This window comes from Notamacropus eugenii, chromosome 4, assembly GCF_028372415.1.
Source record: "Notamacropus eugenii isolate mMacEug1 chromosome 4, mMacEug1.pri_v2, whole genome shotgun sequence".
NCBI classification, from domain to species: Eukaryota; Metazoa; Chordata; class Mammalia; order Diprotodontia; family Macropodidae; genus Notamacropus; species Notamacropus eugenii.
Window position 1 is genome coordinate 395,394,567 of NC_092875.1, and position 13,187 is coordinate 395,407,753.

Below are 13,187 nucleotides of genomic sequence, written 5' to 3' on the forward strand. Positions count from 1 at the left end.
TTCATTATTTCTTATAACGGTATGCCATTATATTCACATATTGTAATTTATTCAGCTATTTACAAATTAGTAGGGACCCTCTTAGTTTCCAGGTCCTTGCCACCACAAATAAAGCTTATGTAAATGTTTTTGTATCTTGTCATCTTCCTTATTCTTTGAATTTCTTGTTGTGGGAGTAATAGACCTAGTAGTTATATCACTGGGTCAAAGGGTAAGGATTGTCCTATATAATTTTGAGTTCATATTCAGGAAATTAAAGGACTCTCATAGTCTACGATAGTTTACAATAACTATAACTCATAATTTACAATAACTATAACTCATAATTCACAATAATGCACAACATAATGGGCAATCTATCAACAGCAGCTAAAATAGAACAATTATTAATATTTCTGGAAACCAAGCTTTCTTTTGACAAATATGTACATTAATTTAGTTTCCCCAATCACTCTCACCTTAATTGCTCCCTAAAACATATTCCGAAGAAGGGAATTGCCTCCAAGAAAATCTGAAGGGGATGGGATTACTGTCATGTAATTTCTCAGATGACAGGGAGATATGATCTCATCATTACTGGTTCAGGCTGGCTTTGGGGTCAAAAAGACCTGGGTGAAGTCTTGCCTCAGACATACACTAGTCGTGTGGCCATGGACATTCTTCATGACCTTTGTTCTCATGGAAACAAACTAAGACTCAAGTGACAAAAGGGTTTCTGATTCGCATCGATGAAAGGAATTTGCCAGTGGGGGTGTCCTACACCAATAAAATCACAGGTCTAGACACACATACACAAATATTGAATGTCCAATGGATCGATCAACATGTGTTTATTAAGTGCCTAGTATGTGCCAGACACTGTGCTAGGCAGTGAAAGACACAAAGAAAACAATCCCTACCCCAAGGAGCTTCTATTATATCAAAGGAAACAACATTATCACAAATAAGTAAGTAGAAAATACATGATGTAAATATAGGATAATTTTAGGGGGCAAGCACTGTCACATAGGGCAAACAGGAAAGGTGCCCTAGAAGTGGTGGCAGGTGGGCTGAGTTTGAAGGCAGTTAGATAGCACAAGGGAGGGAGGGAGCACTTTCTAGGAGTGGTGGAACACATCTTGCTCAAAGGTGTGGAGGTGGGAGGTAAGATTTTGTATTTGGAGAGAAAATTGGCCACTTTGCTTCCAGGGGTGGGGAACCTATGGCCTTGAGGCCACTTGTGCCTTCTAGGTCCTCGGACAGCCCTTTGACAGAGTCCAAGTTTTACAGAACGAATTCTTTTATTAAGGATTTGGTATGTAATGTATAGACTATAGAATGTGCCATGGGATAGTGTATATAATGTTTGGAAATGTAGAACAGAGTCAGGTTGTGAAAGTCTCCTTGTATTTGATTCTAGGGATAATAAATAGCTCTTGGTTCTCCTTAAGAAGGGAAGCGACACGGTCAGAGTGGTACTTTAGGAAGATGACTTTGGCAGCTGTACGGAGGAGGATGGATTGAACAGGAGAGAGACTGGAGGCAGGGAGGCTGAGGAGGAGGCTCTTACATTAGTCTAGACAAGAAGTGATGAGGTCCTGAACTAAGGAAGTAGCTGTGGAAGTGGAGAGAAGAGGCCACAGAAGAAAGATGTTCCAAGATTTGAACTGACAAAATTTGGCAACTTTGAATGTTGGAGTGTTGAGGAGCCAGTAATTTAAAGATGGAGGTTGTGAACCACCAAGTTTGGTGGCATCTCAGCAGGAAAAGGGAAACTGCATAACTAGGTGTAAAGATAGTGAGTTTCATTTTGGACATGCTGAATTTGAGATTAGACTGAGTAAGGTGGGTAGAGTGAGCTCTATGAAGATATCCTGTTCCTCCAAGAAGCTTTCTTTCTCAATGAGTCAACACCTCTGTGGTTTGGTGCTCACTGTTCTCCCACACAGTATGTTAATTCCTATCAGGTCTTTATAGATCCTCCCCTCCTATAGATCATACCTTCAGCTCTGAGATTTAACCTCTATTTGTGTGTGGTTTTGGATTGTTCAATATTATATTGTTTTTGTGTGTTTGGCTTGCCAAACACAACCTTTCATCTGTCATCTCTGTGTCTTTGCCCTGGCTGTCCCCTATGTCTGGAACACACTCCTTCCTTGCCTCTGCCTCATAGAATACCTAATTTCTTTCAGGATTTAGCTTAACCTACACTTTCTGCATTAAGTCTTTCCAGATTCCCCCAAGATGCTACTTCTATGCCTTATTCCTCAAACACAAGCTCTATGGTCCCAAGCAAGTCACTTAACCCTATTTACCTCAGTTTCCTCATCTGTAAAATGTGCTGGAGAAGGAAATGGCAAACCACTCCAGTAGCTTTGCCAAGAAAATCCCAAAAGGCATCATGAAGACTAGGGCATGACTGAAAAATGACTAAACAGCACGCACATATATCTATATATAGATGTAGATATAATAGCTTCTCTCTTGATCCTCAGGCAGTTAACCCTCCCACAGACTGTGACAGTCGGACTGTGACTGGCAAGTTCACCTTTCTATTTTGGGGAGAGGAAAGGAAGAGAGGAAGCCACAACTCAAGGAGCACACCTGAGCGTGGACCTGGATAGCAGCGTGCCAGATGGGGCTGTTGGGCAGGGAAGGCCATGTGGTTGTCACCATGTCCATCACAGTCAGCAACAATGGAAAAACAGAGGACAGAGAACAAGAGGAGACAGGAAACCACTGGCACGGATGTAGAGAGCGGGAGCTATACCAGGGACCAACAGCCCCCTGGGGAACCACGTAAGGAGAGAAGCGGCCATGCCACACAAGAAGTGAAGAACTGTGTGGTCAAGCCATGTACAAGAGTTATAGAGCAGGTCTTCAGTTTTGCGGATACTCTTTGAACTGCTTAGATGGAGGTTGAAGATTGCTCAAATTCCTTCTTTCTCTCCCCCTTTCCTTTCCTGAGAAATTGTGAATCAATTCCCCCCAAATCTATTGTTTTTAAGTATTTGTTTCCCTTAAAATTTTTAAAGCAAATTTTCTAAATTAAATGTAGTTAAACATTACATTGTTGGTTTATGTATTTTATTACTTATATGTAGTAAGAAAAGGAGAAAGGGGGGGGGGGAGAGAGAGAGAGAGAGAGAGAGAGAGATTTCACAAATGGAGTATAAATTTTGACAGAGAAAATCCTGCCTGTGGGTTCAAATTGAATAAGAGTTATTAATTTGCATTTAACGATCTCCCAGAGCAGGGCATAAAGACATGGTCTAGCCTAGTAGACCTTCCCAAGTAGTAAATACTTTAAAATACTGTTGATCGATTGGATTGCCTTCCCTACTTGATTTTAAGCCCCAGAAGGGCAAGGACTGTATAATTTATCTCTTTTATCTCTCACCACACCAAGCATAGATGGCCCTGAGCACCAGGTTAATAGAAGGTAAACATTTGGTGATCTGTAGGTCAGACTTCAAGGCAAAAGTGTCAAAACTTTGCACATAACCAGCACAGGTATGTACATGGGTGTTAGTGAAGAGAGAGCCCTGAACAAGTGGGGTGAGATCGTCATCCCCTTTCTTTTGTGTGAATTAGAAGAAAGGCCTTTGAAGACTGGGAGGGAAGCATTTGGCAGACAGGGAGCAAAGGAAGGATACGGACTTTCTGAGGAGGCAAAATTATAATTTGTGCTTTCTTTCCCCCAAGGCTTCTCTGAAGAGAAAGTACTCTGTAATCTAGGATTTTGCCTAATTCCTGCTTGGAGTTCCCCATGACTGTCTTTTTCAGGCAGCTCTGTGTTCCTGCCACATAGAGGTACTCCATAATGGCCCCCAATGTTTCTTCCAAGGATAGCTAAAAGGTGGAGATGACTCAGATGGGGAGGGGATCAGTCTACAGGGTTCTGTTTATTTTCTTGTGTTCAGATTTTTTTTCAGGCAACAGGAATGAGTAGGAGTGATGAGAATGCTGTCATGAAATTAGGAGAATACATTTGGCCTACAGAACCTCTGGTTGGGTGCCTGTTCCAATTTAAGCACATGGCAGCTGGTGGCCAAGGAAAGACTGTGCAGGACGGCTGCCCTGATGCCTCTTCTGAGGACAAGTGCACACTTTGTCCGTGTCTCTGGGGCATCAAGGTACACTGGGCTGTTCTATTTCTGACTCTTGCTCACGTCTGGTTTGGAATTCTCCATCTGCAAAACAACTACTGGTTCCCAAGCAATGATGAATGAGCATTTAGTCACTTAGGTACATAGTTTTTATTTTTTCTAGTGTCTTGGAAAAATTACTTCTGAGTGTTCATAAATAGTAATGAGAGCACCAAGTAGGCTGTATGTCTAAGTTCCCTGGAATTCTTTAGGCAGAAGCTCACAGGACAACCAGGGGCTTTAGACACCTTCTTTGATACTCGCACTTTAATAAGAAATGAAAAGGAAAAAGAAAATACCCTTTCTTCTGCCACCGCCAACCCCCAAAAAACCCCCTAGAACTAAGTTTGTTTGGCTTTTATAATATGAATTCAAGTTGACCAGAGTAATCACAGGAAGGAATCTGTCTAGGCAAGATGCTAAATAAGTATAAATTATGAGACCCATGAAAGTGTTCGTTTTACCTGGGGCCTCCTTTACAGTCTGTTTTTAGTAACGGGTAGATCATCATTATGCCCAGAGACAGTATATCCATAGCAACATGTATTATACAGAGGGTGGCAATGACTAGGCAAGAATTACCCCAGCATATTCATCATTAGTCTCATTAGAAATCCGGTATAAGTGAACAGTAAGGCTAGCCTTGGGAAGAAAAATATTGGGAATAGAGATCACAAAAGGGCAATGCGCCGACTGAGGTGTTTATGCGTGCATGGGCTTTGCCAAACATCACAACCAGATTATTTCACAAAATAGTCACTGTTTACACAGTACTTCAAGGTTTGCAAAACTCTGCACAAATATTATCACATTTGATCCTCACAACTTTGTGAGGTAGATGGCACTGGTATTTCCATTTCAAAGGTGAGGAAATTAAGACTGAAAGAAATTTACCCAAGGTCATATAGCTAAGACCTGAATTCAAACTGAGAACAGGATTTGAATTCAGGTCTACCTGACTCCATCCACTGGGTCATCTAGCTGTTTGTGGCCATTTAGGCCAGACCCCTGCCCAACCCCCCCAGGGCTTTAAGGCAGGTTGTTGAGGGGCCTCCAAGGTTCGGAAGTAGAGCAGTTAGTGGCAAAACCAAATTTTAATCTTTTTCTGGAAAGCCTACTTTATTGTATGGAATGCTATGTTACATGAGGCTATAACTAGTTTAGCCATCATATGCTGATATATGCTCCATGGTGGCTAGAATAATAATGATGGCTAACATTTATGGAGTGCTTACTGTATGCCAGGCACTTCACAACTTATTTAATCTTCACAACAATCCTGGGAGGGAGATGCTGTTTTTATCCCCATTTTACAGATGAGGAAATCAAGGCAAACAGAGATTAAGTGACTTGCCCAGTGTTATACAACTAGGAAGAACCTGAATCTGGATTTGAACTCAGGGCATCCTTATGTAGGTCCAGCTCTGTATCCACTGCTTTGACCCACTGCAAGCCCATTTTATTGTTTCTCCTCCTAACCAATGGGAAAATTACCGGGGTACCAAGATGTAAGTCTGTTTATATGGGAATTAAAGTGGGCTCTGACAATTCATGAGACAATTAGCAGTCTAGAAGACAAGGTGAAATAATTGTTATTATTTAAAAATAGTTGTATCACTTTAGAAAACTTCTTTTCCTGTGTACTTGAAATGTATGAGGAACATAAAGGGTTTTATGGGCGGCTAAATCTTGATTTGAAGAAATTTATATTGCCCCAGTCACCATCTGGTGACAAATAGCCGTTCAAATGTGCTAAGATTTTACGAAATCCCTTATAGCCTAATGAGGTAATTATTTCAGTGAGATAGCTTTATATTCTTTTCTGCTCCTTTTCCCTTTATTTTAAATGTTGTGTCATTTTAATTGATTTTATGTCATTTTATGTGTCAGACAAATTTATGTGTCACTTAATTGATATGTAAAACTATTACCCCATGTCATTTGGAAAAATAGATATTATTTTGTCAAGATTTTTTAAATTTCATTTAGTGATTGATGGCCTTTTACAAATTCATTTTCTCTGATTTTAAGTTATGCTTTGGTTCGATATATAAGATTTTTATATTTTCTGAAAAATTTTTACTTCGTAACTGTAAGATAGATTTTTAAAAGGCAAACAGGAATTTTAAAATATTTGGACAAAATGGAAGTTAAAAGGCTTTTAAAAACATAAATAAAATAGGCCTATTTTCCATTTTTTAAAGTATAGATGAAAAATATTTCTGTATACGATTGTCCTTTAAAATAAGAACAACGTTACAAATTGAGAAAGAAAACTCCCCAAAGTCCTGGTGCCTAGGATCTCCAGAGGGTCTTAAAAGCTCTAGCCAGGCACCAACCCATCATTACCTTCATTTTGTATGTGTGTGTATATACACACACACGTGATACATACACACATATGTGTGTATAACCTAAAATTGCTTGACTGTGGATCCCCTGAAAGCTGTCCCAGATTTAAGGCATATTTTAAGTCAGCATCACAGGAGCCCCCATTGATATTTCTTTGACCAGACCAACACTTGCTCAAAGAAAAACTCTAATTGAATAGTACAACAAAATAAATGATAAGGAAAATTCTCCTCAAGGGAATACACTCAACTATAGATTCTTATACAACTGATGGGAAAAGGAATACATGTAGAAACACAGAGAGAAAGAGAACAGATGTAGCTAGGCAGGGGTGGGGAACCTATGGTCTTGAGGCCACATGTGGCTTTCTAGGTCCTCGAGTGTAGCCCTTTGATCGAATCCAAACTTCACAGAACAAATCCCCTTAATAAAAGGATTTGTTCTGTAAAACTTGGACTCAGTCAAAAGGCTTCACTCAAGGACCTAGAGGACCACACGTTCCCCACCCTGATAAGGCAATTCATTCAACTTCGTACAATTCGTGTCTTCCATGCTTCTGCCTACCTCCTCCTCAGTGCTAAAAGTGTCATCTCGTGGTCTGTTGTTGAAGAAGTGGTTTTCTCCAATATTACAAAGTGCTGGGTAGTGGGGGATGGGGAAGCGCACCTGCTGATCTATTCTTTCTACTCTGCTGTCTTAAGCTACCTACGAAACTATCATTTTCAAGTACTTTGCTTAATTTTAGCTTCTCTGTATCTCCTTTCTTTTGGTTCCTAGCTCCAAGGGTTACATCACTCTGTAATTCAGACCTCTAGCTAGCCCCCCAACAAGACAGAGAAGCTCTTATGCATTAACTGTCTTTTCTTTTGCCTAAACTGACTTGAATTCTGTCTACTCTATTGTAAGGAATCTCATCATTTTCCTGTTTTATACTAATTACTCTGGAAGTTTACCTAGAAAGACTGGCAAAATTAATCTTGCTTTCTTACCCCTCCTTCATTCTCTCTACACATGCATGTATGTGTGTGTATACACGTAATACAAAATACGCATGTTGCAACATGTGTATTACATACACAAAATAATTATATACACTGTGCAACATATGTATGTATATACATACATATACACATATGTATGTATATACATATACATAAACACAGGTACCTCAGATCTCCTTTTGTACTAACTAGATCGACCCATTTTTTTCCCAGAAGTTGCCTTTTTCTACCCCCAGTTTTAGCTTCCTGGTCTCTTATAACAATATAGAAAGGAATTCAGGGAGACTGCAAAATCTGCCTTTTTTCTAAGGCTACTTTACCCATCTTCTACTTTCTGAACTAAAATCAGGATTCATTGTTAATTCTAGCAGTTGGAGGGTTTTTAGTTTTATTTTTTAAAATAAGTTTTTATTGATGTCTTCTTCCCTTTCCTTCTCCCATATAGCAAGTAGTATTTTTTAAAAGAGGAAAAAATTCCACACAACCTACTGACACATTGAAAAAGTCTCAAAACATTTTTGTGTTATAATAAATGATGAACAGGATGATTTCAGGAACACCTGGGAAGACCTGTATGAATTGATGCAGAAAGAAATGAACAGAACCAGGAGAATATCGTACACAGTAACAGCAATATTGTAACAATGAACAATTGTATAAAACTTAACTATTTTTATGAGAATTCCAAAGGACTTCTGGTAAAAAATATTATCTACCTCTAGAGAAAAAACCCTAATAAACTCTGAGCAAAATTGAAGTATCATTTTTCACTTTATTTTTCTTGCCTTTTTTTTTTTTTGCAAGATGTCTAATCCAGAAATAGGTTTTACATGACTTCACATAGATAATAAATATCATTGCTTGCCTTTTCAATGGGTAGGTGAGGGACTGGAGGGAGGGAAAGAATTTGGAACTCAAGATTTTAAAAAGCTAATGTTAAAAATAAATAGTTTTTTAAAAAGAGAAAAGAAAAAGTCCAAAAACATGTGCAATGTGTCCCACCTCCAAAAAAGGGTGGGTTTGATGGGATGATGGGACCTGGATCCTGAATTTTCAGATGCATTTCAGCCCCAGTCCCTGAATTTTTCCACACATTTCAGTAGCCCAGATCACTGGCATCTCACCTGAGGCATCTGGCCCAACCCAGCCCACCTAGATACTCAGTAGTCCTTTCTATCTCTCCATTGGAGTGTTGCTTGATCTCTATAATTTTGTTACATTCATTTTTTATATTTTGGGCTGTGGGTGTTTTTCTCTAGTTCGCATTTATTGTGTATATTTTCTTGACTCTGCTTGCTTCACTCTGTATCAGTTCATGTAAAACTTTTCATGCTTCCCTGTATTCATCACATACATCATTTCTTACAGTGCAGTAATATTCATTACATTTGCATACCACAATTTGCTTGACCATTGCCCATAAATGGACACCTACTTTGTTTCCACTTCTTTTCCATCACAAAATGTGCTGCTATAAATATTTTAGTGTATATGAGGACTTTCTTTTTATCTGTGGCTTTTCCAGGGTACGAACTCAGCGATGGAGTCTCTTTAATCCTGTTTTTTAGTGGACTTCTTGTTATCACTATAATCCAATTAGGAAGCAAATTTACCAAGGACCTTGCAAAAAGCTGTCCAGCATTTAGTATGGTATGCCATGCATAGCTCAATTCTAATAAATGTTTGTTGAAATGCATCAGATTGAATTATTTGAGATAAAGGTCTGAATGAAACTGAACAAAACTCACAGAAAATTAGGGGGGAAACTTGTGCTTTAGGATTTCCTAAAGAGGGAAGTCAGGGGTCTTCTGAGATGACTGAAAGAGCAAGGAACAGTCCCACCTTTTTTTCAGATGTAATCAAGGAATCTTAAAGGAAAAAGGAAGATCAGGGGAGGGGAAGGGAAATGATCGGGAGAAAAGAATACAAAACTATTATTCATTTGCAAAATTTGACCTTTTTCCAAAGCCTTGGTCTTGTGAGGAGCCTGGCCTTGTGAAGATGGCAAGACTGAGGAAAAAAAACCCTCAGTATTCCCTCTGATGTTTAGAAATAAGCACAGTGATCAAGGGATTGACATCTAGTTTCTTTAATGTTCCATTGATTTAAGATGTGCATGGATATTTGATCCAATTTCAATTCCTTTAACTTTACCATTTGTTAGTACTCCTAGGCCAGGAGTAATTTTATCCCAAAGCACGGCCATCTTTTCTAGGATTTATGAGGTTCCACCTATCTATACACTGTCAGACTCCTGGATGAGAAAGCTTCTTAGTTTCAGTGAACAGACCTCTCATTTCTGCCCAGAAGAAAGAAAACAGTGAAATTATTCTAAAAAGACAGTTTTGGAAAAATAGATGCTTAGGAGTTTTGACTCAGTGCTCCTAAGTAAAATTTCCATCCTTCTCCAGTTACAAGTTTATTTTTCTTGGTGGAGAAAAAGCTTAATGGGTTAGTGAGGAAGGAGAGAAGGATGAGTTTCAAATAGAATTTGTTAACTTAGGCTGTGTCTATACAATACCACCGCAATACTTTTAAGAGTGAAGAAAAACTCAGGTTAAAAAAATCAGTTTTTTCAATGCATTTCCAAACCGCTGGGATGACCAGTAATTTCTCTCACTGAATTGTATAGACATTGTATAATAAAGGAAAGAGGCCCTCAGCTAAAAGGAAGACTTGGTTCTGGGCCTTTCTCTTCCATTAACTAGCTGAGTGACCCTAGGTAAGCAGCTTTACTTTTCTCCTCTTGAATACAGTGTGGTACAGTGGAAGGGGCAGTGGCTCTGGAGACAGAGGCCATGGGCTCAAATCTTACCTCAGATGCTTATTATCTGTATGACCTTAGGCAACTTAATCTTTCTGGGCCTCAGTTCCCTCCTCTGTAAAATGAATAGGGTTGAACTGGATGACCTCTGAGCTTCCTTACAGTTCTTCCAAATCTATGATGTTATCAACTCCAGGTTCTTCATCCATAAAATGAGGATGAAAAACTTACTTTGTCAGGTGGTTGTAAGGAGCAAATGAAATGCCTGTGAAAGCCCTTTGGAAACTGGAAAGTGCTGTATAAATGTAAAATGACGCTGTTATTCTGTAGAGATACTCTTGGCTTCTCTCCACTGCCCATGGTTTGTCTGAAGCCATAGACCTTTTGAGTATGCCCCTTAAATCTTGGGAAGCCTAAATTCACAAGATGGTTGTGTCCATCCTTCATTGCTGAAGAAGACCATGCCATCAGAGAAATGATGACATGACTTGTAGAGCCTGTTCAAGAGTACCATGTGTCCTTGTGTTGCTTTTTGTGTCCCTCAACACATCAACTAATCCTAAACTTAATAATAAATATGGAACGATACCCGTCTGAAACAACATTACTCTACCCCCTCCCTTACAGGAAACACATCATCAATGATAAAGATTTGTTAGAGATGGACACTTCTGTTTACAGCCCTCAGATGCTAACTGAAGAAATCACAATAGTACCTAGAAATAGCACCCTTATTTCCGTCTTCACACAGACTGACAAATTGGTCTCTTGAAAATTACTGAGCCGTGAGGACAATCTTAACTTTAAATATTATGTCACCCAGGTTGAACACATTTTCAACCATAATATTAGCTCAACTGAAGGACACACAGAATTGCAGCTATTGCTGTCTTGGCAAAGGCCTTTAGCCTAATCGGAAAATTTATGGGCAGACACATTCTGAGGGAGCCAGACATCTTCTCTAAGACCAGACATCACAAGTCATTTGCAGGTGATCTATAGAGTCCTTGAGGTCAATTAGAGGACCTTATCCATTTAGTTCAGCTTTATGACTTTACAAATGACCCTAAGGTGTTTGTTTTTTTCTCTGTTGCCAGAAGCTAATAAAAACTTCATGAAGATTTAGAGACCCCCTAAAGAAATCAAGAGCTTAGTATCCTATTCTGACTTCTACTCACTAAGTAAACTTTGAAAAAAGCTTCTATCAATCCAATCCAACAGCAATTAGTAAGGACCTACTATGTGCAAAGCATTGTACTAGGTACCAGAGATTCAAAGATGACATAAGCAACGTCCCCTGTTCTAAACAGAGATCATCAGTATGCTGACCATATAATCAGTACCTAGTCTGTATGAAAGGAGAGATGTAGTGGTATCAGAAACATGGCAACACAATGCTCCTTGCCTTTTGTTCCACTGGGAACCATTTTAAGGTGAATAGAAGCTTCTGTCACTAAAAATATACATCAGTGAAAGCTGATGCCAGTCAATATCTCAGATTCTTAAAATAAAGTCTGGGTAGTACATAAACCGCTAGGGTATAGGGGAGAGAGTGCTGGGTTTGCTGTCAGGAAATCCCTGAGTCTTAGTTTTTTCTACCATAAAATGGAACTAATAATATTTGCTTTATACACAAAGCCTTAAATAGACAAGATCTCCAGACCTGACAATCATGCCATGTGGAAGAGATCATCTAATACTAGTCCAACTCCTCAGTCAAGACAGCAGTCACCCTATTGGAATTTTCTAGGAATATAGGTTATACTCCATCTCCTTCTTCCCCATCCCCAACTTATCTAACTTGTACAAAACTTGAGTGTGGCCCAGACTGTTAGTATTCAACATGTATATGTATATGTAAACATATATATATTCTTGTAACTGTGTGCCAAGATGACATATCTCCATGTGTCACTGGATTCATGAGCTCATCCATGTAGCTATTCCCTCTAATGATGTGGCCTCTTTCATCCTGTGTGACTCTTGCCTACACATTTTCCTACATTATCCAAGAGGGGAGGGGTTTTCTCTAAGTCTTCTTCCAGCATGTGGGTACCTGTGAAGCACTTGAGCTGTCCATCTATGACCATTTCTCCTCATTAAATGATGGGCCCACTTCCCTTTCCAGTGAAGGATCTCTTATCTGGTATCTTATATACTATGTCGAGGATATCAGTCATCATTGATTTTTCTTCTTGGTTGTTCCTCTGTGGATTGTCAGGCCAAATTCTTTTAAGTGGTTGTGGATTCTTATTTAGGAGACTTTATAGTGCTTTGAAGCTTGATGCAGTCAGTACAAGGTCATGGGCAAACAAGAGCATCTGGAAAAACCTTACCATCTATAGGGAATCCCTTTCTCATTTGGATCTTGCCCAAATAGAATTTTCTATCTGCCAAGATATAGTCAGTTTCATTTTCTGTGATGCTATTTGGCACTTACTGTGTTCAGCACCCTCCAACTCTCCTCTTGGAGAAAACATTCATAGCATTCTGTGTAGTCAGCAAACCACTGGCCTCTTTCATTTCTTAATCTTCAACCATACTTTCCAATGTTTTTCTCTTTTCTTCCTTATGATACTTTTGTGTTGAAGCATTAAGGTTTAAAACATACATGGAATTAGTTTAGAGGATCTTGTTGAGTTCATAATGGAATTTCTCTGCTTCTTCCTACTCTTCATCAGATATTGGGAATAAGCTGTATTTATTTTTATGGCAGTCATTTTGCTGCATCTGTAGGGAGGCAGTTAGGTGGCACAGTGTTTAGAATCATGAACTTGAAGTCAAGAAGACCGAAGTTCGAATCCTGCTGCACACACTTACTGGTTGTGTGTGTGAACCTGGGCAAGTCACTTAACGTCTATCAGTCTCAATTTCCTCACCTTTAAAATGGGAGTCATAGTAGCACTTACCTCACAGGGTTGTTTTGAGGATAAAATGAGATAA